The sequence below is a fragment of the Numida meleagris genome, chromosome 6, assembly GCF_002078875.1.
Source record: "Numida meleagris isolate 19003 breed g44 Domestic line chromosome 6, NumMel1.0, whole genome shotgun sequence".
In the NCBI taxonomy this organism is placed as follows: Eukaryota; Metazoa; Chordata; class Aves; order Galliformes; family Numididae; genus Numida; species Numida meleagris.
The window spans coordinates 45641549-45653946 of record NC_034414.1 but is presented as its reverse complement, the minus strand read 5'-3'; the positions used below and the strand labels follow the sequence as shown (position 1 = coordinate 45653946).

At 36.7% G+C, this 12398-nt stretch overlaps 1 protein-coding gene across 10 annotated transcripts in view; it reads right to left on the bottom strand.

Annotated features, from left to right (window-relative positions):
* Positions 1–12398, bottom strand: part of C6H14orf159 (chromosome 6 C14orf159 homolog) — a 42989-nt gene that overhangs the window by 27481 nt on the left and 3110 nt on the right. For 2 of the 10 annotated variants that reach the window (XM_021403952.1, XM_021403960.1), the window contains exon 1: positions 11803–11978. The exons of the other annotated variants lie outside the window; for them this stretch is intronic. The gene's annotated coding sequence lies outside the window, so the exon portion shown is untranslated. Of the gene's footprint in view, positions 1–11802; positions 11979–12398 lie in introns of those variants that run through there. 10 annotated transcript variants of the gene reach the window in all.

Sequence of the window (12398 nt, the reverse complement as noted above, 5' to 3'; positions counted from 1 at the left end):
AGAGACGGGCGGAAAAAGGGACGAGGTCTCGTGATCTGCAAGTTTTTATACTGCGAGCTTTTATCTTTTCCCTCCGGCTGGAAAATGGTAACAGAAGAGCAAAGTACCGTGGGAAATGTAGTAGTCCTTCTCTTCTGAGAACCAGGTACATTCATTACATGATGTTATGATGTGGAATACCAATAACCGAAAATCATAAAACCATGACACTCATCTAGTAACAAAGTTAGTTACTGTGTACCAAGGTAAGGGTTAAGTATTCTCCACCTATACTTAGAAAAAGTTACCAACATCAACCTATCTTTGCCAAATGATTTCCAACCCAACATAAAGCAAGAAAAATACAGTTATGAACTGGATTTAATAGTGAGGTTGTTTTCTCTTTCACATGCCCTGTTTGATGGACAGAGTAATCTCCTTGTGCCACTCTACTGTGTGCACATCCTGGCCTTTCTTATTTCCTCCTTCTTTCTTTCGTCTACAAGGTGCCTCTCTCTGCCTTTTTCCTCCCTGAGCTCAGACCTCTATCTCACAACTCTAAGCTGGGCTGACCTTCCTAGAGCTTGCTTCCTTCAGCAACATCAGAATTTCAATGCTTTGTCTTCTTTCACTGGCTCTTTTAAATTTACATCCTTGCTGTTTTTCTCAGCTGCTCCTCAAACTCTCTCTGTTTTCATCCTTAAACTCACTTTTCATATTCTTGTTCTGAAATAATGTAATCTAATTTCATAAATTAAAAAAAAAAAACAATAAATACACAACTGCTTTTGTACACTTTTAAGATGCAGACTCCACTGAATCTCAGTATCAGCATCAATATGTATATATGTATATGCTCTATTAATATTACAGATGATAGGGTTGGATTAAGCATAGTTTTTTCTATTTCCTCCCTTGCATCTCATTAATTTTTGACAGCAGAACAACCAAATATCCTTGCAAAGTTTTCTGTCTTCACATTAAATTGTTGACCAAGCTATAGTTTGTAAAGCATTTTTATAATCTGTCAAGTATAATCACTTTTGACACCCTGAAAAAGGAAGCATGGTAAGCGATGGATTTTGTATTAACTTAGAGTTTTTAAAATAAGAAAGTGAATTTGTAAATTTTGCAGATATTTAAATAGGAGTATAGATTCTTTCAAGACCCACACTGTAAATTACTCATTACCCAGAAAAACTGGAACATATCATTTAAGTGCCAGAAATATTCCATTTTGAGATGCAGTGAGTGTGTCCATACAGCTGTGCTAAACTACACCAGATAAAAATGAAAAAATATATATATAATAAAAAAAAAGGATTAATATATTCTTCAGAAGCATCGGTGTGGCTGTTTCGCCTTCACAAGTGTCAAGAAAACTTATGAAATAAAATATACTTATGGTATCTCTGTAGTTTTAAAAATGAATCACCTGAGAATCAACAGCCTGTAAAATGCACTGCTGATAGCAGTAACATATGAGTCAATTTGAAGGCTGGAAAGAAGTTTCTAACAGTTTCTAATGTTACTGGTCTGTTTTTTTCAGTGGTATTGGTATACATAAGAATATGGTATAATACACTAATTTTTCAGAGCTTGCAAAAAAGCCAAAGTCTCTTATGGAATATAATCTTGCATTTTTTCCTGTAGCTTTCATCCTATTTTCAATTTAAAATTTGATAATAAGAATGGGTGATGACATGTACAGGTTCACTGGACAAAAAAGTGCAGAGATCACTACGTAACGCTGTTGGGTAGGTTTTTTAGATATTGTCATGCAGGTAACTTTCCCAAAGCTAACAGTAACAGTAACAGTTGCAGTAACAGCAACAGCAGGGTGACTTGAAACATGAGCCTGCACATGGGCTGCCTTTGCTCATACATAATGGAAAGTAACCTAAACTAATTATAACCTATAAAAACCCTTTGTGTACTATGCCTTGCCCTACTATGAATATGGTTACAGAGGTTTCTTAATGTAAACATGGTTTTAAAAGACCTGCTGCTTAATTATCAAGCTCATTTGAAATTCTGCCAAAAGACTTCTGTGAAAAGCACACAAACTTCTCTGAAATTTTATTCTATCTCATTTTCCAAACAGGTCTCACAATTATATTTGTAATGCTTTTTCTGAAGATCCCGTTAATGATCCTCATCTGCTTTGAATAATTTCAAAGCACCATGTATAATTTCAAAGAGGAAATGCTTTGTGTATTTTCAGACAGTGGTTCATCTAGCAAATTAAGATTTAACTTTACATTTGAAAAACAAGGTATTTGGCTTTGAACTTCAGGAACCTTAAATAAGCACCACAAATAGAAATTTAAATGAGTTTCCATTAGTGTTCTCTCTGCTGCCTAAAGCAGTTGGCCTATACTCACGATCCTGCAGATAGTGTCAAGATAAGCAACTGGTAAGAGAATCAGTGCATCCTTGATTCGATATTGTTTACTTGCTAAAAAAAAGACACACAATGTTTAGTTTCTCCCAGCATATTAAGAACAAGCAACAAGAAAGCAATCATCAGTTCCAAAGCAGCCATGTCAGACAGCAGTGTATGTTAGTGTGACACATCTTGTACAGCATGTTCCTTGAAATTCCACTACGTTTATATTATTTTACAATTTGCTTCTGCTCTGGGACAAAATAAATTGTTTCTGATGTGGAGAAATCTGAGGAGAGACTAGAGAAAAGTTCAGGCCCTGAGCTGTTCCATAGAGACCAGTTCTCCAGAGACTAGAGTTCAGGCCCTACCCCTGTGTGGACACAACCTACACAAGATTGGAGCTGTTTAGGCTTTTATATCCTCCTCATGGCTTCATACACCCTTCTAACTCCTTGGATCATATCTAGTTCCTGCATACCTCCCGCACCATCCTACATAACCACACGACCAGCAAGCACTGGAAGAGCCACCTCATTTATATGCAGCTTTAGCAAGATAAAACATGCACATAGAAGAAGGCAAGAACCTTTACCAAGATTTAAAAACACCACTTTCATGCCTTTGACTTTGCTGACAGGTATACTTACCAGCTGTAGTAAGAAGAGAGAGCAAGTGATCTACCAGAAGTTGTTTTCATTTAAGATGACATGAAGTGCTTATTCAACTTCAACAAATGGGGAAAAAAAACAACAACAACAACAAAAAAAAAACCAAACAAACCAGAAACACTTGAGGGTGGAATTTAAATATAGTTGCCCAGTTTACACTGAGCTACAGAAGAGGTTCAAAATTGCTCCACGATTCTCTAGGCTGAGTCCAGTCATGAGTTCCTCATCCAGGCCTCTTCTGGTGCTGAGGCAACTTGAGGACACAGGAGGGCTGTCCTCAATGACCATAAATGCCAGCCTTTTGCCCCAGCTTCTCCACTAACCAGCAGAATGCTGGTTGTTGGAACCAAGGCAAGGAGCATCAGCTGGGTAAAAATTCCTGAGGTGAGGAAATTTTTTTTCCAGTCTTACACATGTGGAATGAAAATGGAAGTCCACAGGGCAAAGTACAGTGACTTGTGTTGCTTTGTTTGCAAAGCAGCAGTCATAGGTGCTTATCTTGATAATAAAATATGCCACCGCCTAGGTTACACCCAGTCATGTCATGCATGATCACAGCACTGACAGCATGCCTGTTCCTTCCTAAGAATTCCATCCAGGTGTAAGTAGGTGAGTGATGTTCTGCTCCTTACACACCCTAAAAATAGTATCATTCTCGCCCCAAAAAATGCTATGCTCCTGCTGTACAGGTCATTCACATTACCCCCAGGATTATGCCATTTCACATATGTCTACTGGCAGCTGTGAAGTCACTGCTTCTCTAGCTCCTCACCAAGAACTTCTCAGATATGGTGATTAAAGGTAGCCTAGGTATTCACATAAAGAGAGCCTTTTTGAAATGCACGTGTCTCAATAGGCTGGATCTGGGGACTCTCCAGTGAATTTTACCTTTCCAAATACCACCAGGTATAAACATTTTTGCCTCCACAAATATCTTTGATGGAGAGATACTGACATCAGTTGTTCGTTTGACTTGATTCCTTAAACTATTAGACCAAGAAGTATTGTGAACAGCCCAAAAGGACAAAACATAATTTCCCACGTGGAACTCCTGGCTTAAACAATGCCATTTGGATAACCAGGTCAGACAGTGGCAGGCCGTGCAATAGTATCTCATGGCAGCTTCCAGGAGGAACTGCAGATGAAGTGCTGTCAGCAACTGTTCTATGTGATGGCAAATGGTATGCATTTGGAGTGCTACTTTGTCTTGGAGGATCCACACTGCCCACATAATAAATGGCAGTTTGCATTATCAAGGATGCCTGGGCAGCTTTGTTCTGCAGCACACATTCCAACTGGAAAGGCTCCATGAAGTTTCAGACAAGTTATGGCTGCATTACTGTGTTTTCATTATCGCATACCTGATAACTATAGTACTATTTCCCAACTATGTCTGCCACGGTGATTTGGAAACTGCCCTTGATGGTCTGTTTGGTGCAGCCAGGAGCCTGCAGACACATTTATGTTCTACCTGCTCGTAGCCTGACTGACAAACACTGACTTAGTAGGGCAGCATGATGAAAAGTAATCGTGATAAGCAGCAGTATCAACAAGGAAGCATGTTCTCTGAGGCTGGAAATGACCACATTTGCCATAAATAAAAGGGAGCTAGTTGGTTCCCTGTGATGATGCCCAAGCTCTGAAACCACAGATGTTATGTACTTCTACATACTGATAGACGGCAAGACAGAGCCCACAAATCCTTGCACTTGTGAATAAGAACTTGCAGGATTAGTTAATTATAATCCTGAATAACACAGTTAAAGTCCCTTGTGGTGGGACCCAAATGAAGATCTGTACCTCATCCATACCTTTTCTCCCCATACTTATATAGAGACAGTATGAAACTACGGCAAGTGAACGTGTGAGGACCTCTGCTTTTCAATATCATGGTGGATAGAAAATCTGGAGGGCATGGCAGTTCAATCAAGCAAATGTTTTGCTACACTGCCTGATTGCCCACTCATCTGTAGGAGTCAGGAATTAGCTAGTTTTATCATTAATGGCAACCACATTGATTGTGGGAAAAGAGATTCTGCAAGTAGCGTGTTGGTACTGCAGAGCAGGCATCAGAAATTTCCTCCGTGCCTCCATTTGTTCTCTCCATAACTTGGAGCAGTCATTCAAGACTTGCATATGATGTAATCTTCCCACTGGGCCACTGTGCTTGTCCACCAGGATTCTGCTTGATGAAGTAGAGACTGGCACCCTCTATAGCTGCAGTGGTGAGTACTGTCTATGAGAAAGGTGGTTTTGAAGTGAAGTTTTCCCTATGTTCTGTGGGTAAGTAGAATAAGATCTGCAGGCTTGTCACCTTCAAACCTTTTATCACCACAAAACTGTATTTTTAAAAAGCAGCTCGGTGTTAAAGAGATGATTCATAATGCTGCAGTACCACTTAGCTGACTTGAAAGAGATGTTAATGTCATCATTTTGATGTTCATTACTACAGAGTAAGAAACTAATCGCTGAAAATGCCTCATGCATCTATAGCCTCATTTTACATTTTTAAAAGACCTGAACTACAGAGGGTTTCTCTTACTATGTTCTAGTTCCAAAATTAAATTTTTTAATAGTGACTTGATTCTGTATTTTGTATAGAAGGAGGACAGAACAAAATTTAAGCTATTACTACTTATTTACTTATTTATTTTGGGTTTTGTTAACAGGTTAGGCTAAGGTTGTCTGCATAAAACCTTGTTTCTCCGGTTACAGTGTAAGGACTCAAATCTATACTAATTCTGTGAATATAAGTAATAATGGTAAGTAGTCCTATTCAGTTCAAGGACGGATGATGTGCTTAAGCGTTTACTGTGTTATATTTCATCTATGTATGTTTTTGCAAACAAGCCATATACTGTACACAAATTTGAGTCAAAAAAAAGATATGCCAGGGGAGAAAAGTTAATTTAAAGACAAAAGACACAAGCAATATATTATATCGTTTTTATAAATACATGTGTATGGGATGAGATCAAACCCTCAATAGAAATTTATAATTAGTATTGCAGAATCATACACTGTATGTATTTATATTTTACATACAAAATACCATTTACCAAAAGGTATAGAAAGTATATGTATCCATATATAAAAGTTAACAATCAAATAAAAAACATGCTATTTCTTTTCAGTTACTGGAAAGTTAAATCACTAAGCATTCTGAGTAGGTCCAACCTCGGTCTGGAAAATATTACAGAATATTTTCCATTCCTTTTGAAGGAGGAAACTGCTACTGTCTGTACTTGGTTTCAAACTCTCAATAGAAAAAATGTCTTAACGCGTATATATATTTGTACATATGTATGCACACATATATACATGTATGAGTATATAAACACACGTATGTATGCATTCATTCCATGGTTGATCACATAAAAGCAAACTGTTCTCAATTAAAGAGAGTTATTTCAAGACTACTATTTCAAGACACTTTAAAATGAATATCTTAAAGTTCAAGGAATGGTATGACTTTTCTATAGTTATTAAAACACAAAAGGAAGTGAGCAAAACAACATATATTAAGCAGGCATTGTTTAGGATATAATCTATATATATTAAAAATAGCTAAGAGTATTAACAAAAATGCAACTAAATTCAGTCACCTTGAATTCAGAACCCACACATCTCAATTGTCTTTCTTATAAATAAACTGTAATACAGACTATACCATGAAAGAGTGATCATGCACTGGAATGGGCTGCCCAGGGAGGTGGTGGAGTCACTGACCCTGGAGGTGTTCAAGAAATGTTTAGACGTTGTACTGAGGGACATGGCTTAGTGGGAAATATTGCTGATAGGTGGCCTGTTGGACTGGATGATCTTGGAGGACTTTTCCAGCCTTGGTGAGTTTATGATTCTATGCTTATAGATGGATCATTTAGTTCCTAATAGACATGCACTTTTGATAGAGAATTAATATTTGGCCTTAAGTAGTAACTATCAGATTCAGTGAAAGAATCTATTTTCCCAGTGTTAAGTGCTTTAAGGACTTTCATCATACTACATTAATGAGAAATATGGGGCAACGTCTTTTTTACTTAGCACAAAGGAGTGCCAGTCTATAGGTAGGGCTCTTAGCTAGAGCTCTTCAGCATTACTGCAGGGTGACGTAATCACTTACGTGCACCGAACCTTTGTCCTATGACTACAGCCATAAGCTTACATTTTCAGTTCTACACTGAAAGTTTTGCTGAAAATAATATCTGTCATATAATACCATACAGAAAATAAGATTTAGAATTATTTCTTTAGATTTTTAAAGTAAATTTGAATAGATGTGTGGCTTCTTTGTTTATGAATATTGTTTATGAACATTGTAAGTAACTTGAATGCTGAGATATTTATCGCATGAATATATGGACTTAATAGCTAGATGCAGGACAAACAATCAAACTGGAAAGACCAGAGAAAAGCCTCTCTCAAGTAAACAGCCAACAATAAGCAATTAATGTTCTGTTGACATGTGGTAGTAGGATTTTAAGTAAGATGGATAGCCAGACTTTCTTTAAATGTTTTGGGTTTACTGTTATTCATGAGAGGGTTCTGTTTTAATAACACTGTATGATTTCTCTATTTGTCACTTTTAATAATCTCAACAGGAATGAAGTTTACAAAACCACAGACCAACCAAATAACTGGAACTGAAACAGATCACTGTAGCCCAAAGCTTCATCTACAGTAAGAGGATGGATGCACTATGAAGCTCCAACCCAGGCAGGTAACAGCATTAATAGGAAGAAACCAGTGGCAATGTCCAGAATCACCTGGAACTATGACAATAACGTCCTTGAATCTGCAATTGAAGACAAATGTTGCTGCAACAGTAGCAGAAGCAGGAAGTCTCTGGGAGCAGGGGGAGAATAAGTCTGCTTCCCTGGGCTTGTGCGGGTGGGGCGAGAATGCAGTGAAAGAGAGGCACTGGGAAGATTAAGCAACTGTTGCTTTTGAGAAGGAATGATAACTTTTTCATGGGCTCTCTGAAGTCAGAAAGGATTCATAAAAGGCTGCAGAAAGCACTAGACTGGTTTGGCCTGAAACACAAGATTTAATAAGGGATTAATGCTCTGTTTGTCAAAAGGGAGGGATTCATGATTTTTGCAGAGATCTCCTTCATCTCCTCCCTATAACAAAGGATAGCACTCCACGACTGCAGTGAACTTTGTGGGTTCATGTCCATTTCAAAGAAATCTATAATTCTGTTGTGTTAATACTTGCAAACAGAAAGTATTTTTGTCTAATGTATGAAGCAAATGAATATCTCATACTTGTGCACTGTCTTCAATCACAGTTTTCTAAAGAGAAACACTGTCACATAGGGGAACAGTTTTACCAATTTATTATCCAAAAAATTAGGAAAATACTGCATCTCACTACCTGCTCAAAACAAATGTTTGGATGGGAAGACATCATAACGGCACAATGCAAATGTGTGTTGCTCAAAGAACGAGTGGTTAAATCCAAGTTATACCCTATCTTCATTGTTTATCGCAAAGAGAGTAAGAGATAATAAAATACTAACAATTGTTGGAGGTCATCTCATTTGACCTCACACTTTGAAAACGCAAACATCCACTGCATCTCACTAGAGTTGTAGGAAGGCAATATTGGGTGTGACAAGAAACGAACGACTTACTCCAGAGTTTCTGTAATAACATAATTGGATTTCATGTGATAAAATCTGGCTGAATAGGAATGTGTTCTTTTGAAAATGGAGAAAGACTTTGTATCAGTGTAAATCTTCAGTAATTCTTTGAAAATGCTAGGAGGTTAGGGTACTGAAGTTGCTCAGAGTTATTTACAGTGTCAGTAATTTGTATGGCTATAATGTTACCTATCAATATGCTAACAGGCAGTCACAACAGAAAAGTATATTTGAATGTGACTTGTTATAAGTAAAAAGATGCCAAACCTCACTTTTAGACAGATCTTCTAAATGACAGCAAAAGGAAAATTTTTTGTATGGACATTTTTGTGAACAGAAGGTTAATAATTCAGAGAAAATACAAGGATCCTTGTCTACAAGGATCTCACACAAAAGGAGTGTGAGATACCTTCTGCCCAACAGGAATTTTGATGTTCTTTCAAAAGACTGTAACAGCTTACATCAGAAAAGAGGAGTATTCAGGTTGGATGCCCAGGGGAGATTCAGATTGAATGTTAGGAGGAATTTATTCTCTGAAAGAGTGGTCAGGCACTGGAATGGGCTGCCCAGGGAGGTGGTTGTGTTGCTGTCCCTGGAGGTGTTCAAGAAGTGTTGAGATGGTGTACTAAGGGATGTGGTGTAGTGGGGAAATATTGGTGATAAGTGGATGGCTGAACTGGATGATCTTAGAGGTCTTTTCCAACCTTGGTGATTCTGTGATTGAAACTGGCAGTTCTATCATCTCTAAATCAGCAACACTTCCCTGTAAGCCTTCTACCTGTGAAAAATGCAAGTGTGGCTGCACATGAATTACTGAAAACTCAAAGAACTGCTAGTGTGTGATTAATGACCCCTGCCCATAGCAAATATTTCACTGGATAATGTGATGTAGGGTGACTTGTGCTTCACATTCTGGGTTTGAACACAAAATAGTGACAGATCCAATAGAAAAGACAGCATTCCATGCAGGAGATAATAGGAAACAATTCTTCACTCTCTCCTTTTTTTTTAAGATTATTTAGATTTTTTGTAAGGCTACTGAAAATTTCTGATTTATTATTATTGATATTTATCACCTGATTATTCACAGTAGTATTTCATATCTGCTGTGTACTCTTAGAATCATATCTATCAGCTGTTTTTATAATCAATTTTAATTTTTTTGTAGTTTTTGTAAAACTAACAATTATCTCTCAAATCTTTCCTTAAAACACTTTCCTGTGCCTTTTGAAGAGTTTTTTTTTTTTTTAGCTTAATGCTGCTTATCTTAAATCATATAATATCATATTATATTATACTATAATATATTACACCAGGCTGAGAGTTGCTCTCCAGTTATCTAGTACAACACTTGAAACTAGTAGGAGTTTTTTTTATCTTTTTCTGAAGAGCCCAGTAGCTCTAGTACAAGTTATTTCCAAACCACCTGACTCTGGAATATAGTTCTCTTTATTTAGCCATCTCTGCTATTTCAGTTAAAAGGAGAATCTTATCTTTTCAAATTTTTTAATCTACTAAAGAGTAGTTTCAGAATCAATAACCATAAAACTTTTGTCAAGGTAAAGGAAAAAGAAATTACGGAATCTCTGCAATACTGGTCAATTAATCTCTTTTTTGTTCTATGGTAATTTAACAGATGTAATATCCTTAAATATGTAAGCAGAAAAAAAAAAGGTGGAAATTATATTATTAGTTTTCATTTACGCTTTACATAACTGCCTTTCCCTCTTCAGTAAGCAGCACCTTCCCTCACTGTCTCCTTTTTGGTATGATCTCTTTAAGAACTACAGTGCATACCTTTAAGCTTTGCCTGTTACTCACTTATTTTTCCCCCTCATGTTTTTGCTTCCTTTTTTGGGGGTGGAGAGCAGATGTGTGGCCTCTGCAACTATCAAGATGTACTTGTGGTCTCTGTGCTGAGTTAAAAGTTTTAATTTCCTCATCTGGAGCTTTCAGATCATGTTGATAAGCTTCTCCTTTTTTAATTCCCCATCTCCAAGATTTGCAGTCAGTTTTCAAATGATAAGAATTCACATATGAGTCTTCTGAAAAGGATTTTGAGTTTAATTACACTGCAGTCAGTATTACTCAGAAGTTTAATGGTTTTTATGACAAATTTGAAAATAATTTAAAATTGTGAGTGAGGATTACGACTCAAAAACCAATTTTTTGTATTAACCAGAAATTCTATCCCTATCTAGCTTAAGCATTTAAGCAGATGAGAAATTGAAACAACCTTCTACTTATGTTTTAATATAGTGTTGCATTTTTAAATAGTCTTCATTAATTTTTCTTTTCCACATCAGAAAGTAAATAATGTAACATATTTTTAATTATTTCTCTTTTATAAGCATTCTTAACAATTTTTTGAAACTGTTGCTAGGAACAGTAGATGTATTGTAACTGAAGAAAAAAGATAAATGAATTTTCAGTGGAGAAATGAATGCTAACTGAAGAAGGACTTAAGTTTAATCATAGAAATACATTTTGATGCCGAGATATGACCCTAGAAACAGTGATATATCTTCATCACTTATCATTCACTCTTTAAAGAAACAATCCATTTCCTGACAAAGCTGTACCACTTCCGTTAAAAGAAAGATTGGGCTTGGATGCTTAGCATAACTTCTCCTTTCATGGTATGATATTAAGTGGTTTTACATAAAACTGTTGGCCAGAGCAGTTTCATACAAAAATGCTTTAAACAGCAAATTAACCTACTCTTTTTGTCAGCTATCAAGCACAAAAGTTCAATTGCAGATTTAAAACAACAGCAGAGCGCTTAAATAGAGATAAAACTACAAATTAGTACTATTACCTTACTAGAATTTCACCCAAAGTCTGTTTCATGTTATGGCTGTCTTTCATGGGGAGTCCTTCCTTAAATTTATTTCTTGCTTTCCAAAATGTGATCCTCTGTTTCCTTTGCTGTGCACATATTCTCAGTGGACTGATTAAGGGAAACACTTCATATCCAGCTTTCCAACATCTATACTTTGAAAATAGCACCTAGATTCGTAACAATAGAATGACCACAAGAAAGTGCTAGATGCCTTCTTAACATCATATAAACTACTGTTTTCATACGCAGTTCCACTTCAGAAAATTAGTAAATCAAGTACCTTGATACCATAAAGCAGTGACACCCTGGAAGTAGGCAGATACAGCACTCATTTTCTTCTCTCTTTCTCTCTCATTTCCTCCCAGAAGACTGTATACTGAGCATTTCAATTTCACCTCAGCTCTGAAAGCAGCTTGGCATACCACCTCTTTCAGAACCAAAAAGGAAATGTGACACTTTTAAAAAACTGTTCAATTATATCTTTGTGTGATGTGGGTATTTCCCACAACATTTTTTCCTCTCTCCTTTCACAATTAGGAATGGCAAGTGAATATACATATTTTTTGAACAGTTGTATTGTGGGGTAGGAAAGGGACATCTATCTTTAGAACTCTATTATTCCATGTTCCCAAACTCGCAGCACATGCTCAACCCAAACACTGAACTGTTGGTTGATTGATCTGTCAGGTTGCTCTTATTGTACACAAGAATATCGGCTTGGCTTGAAAATACTGTAAAACACTTCTCATTACCTTGTAGTCTTCAATTGTATTTACATCAAATATTTCTTTGCCTTTTAACACTAGAGAGGCAGTGTATTAAAAACACCATTATGCCAAATAGTATTTTTTGTTCAGTATCATTGCACACACCTAA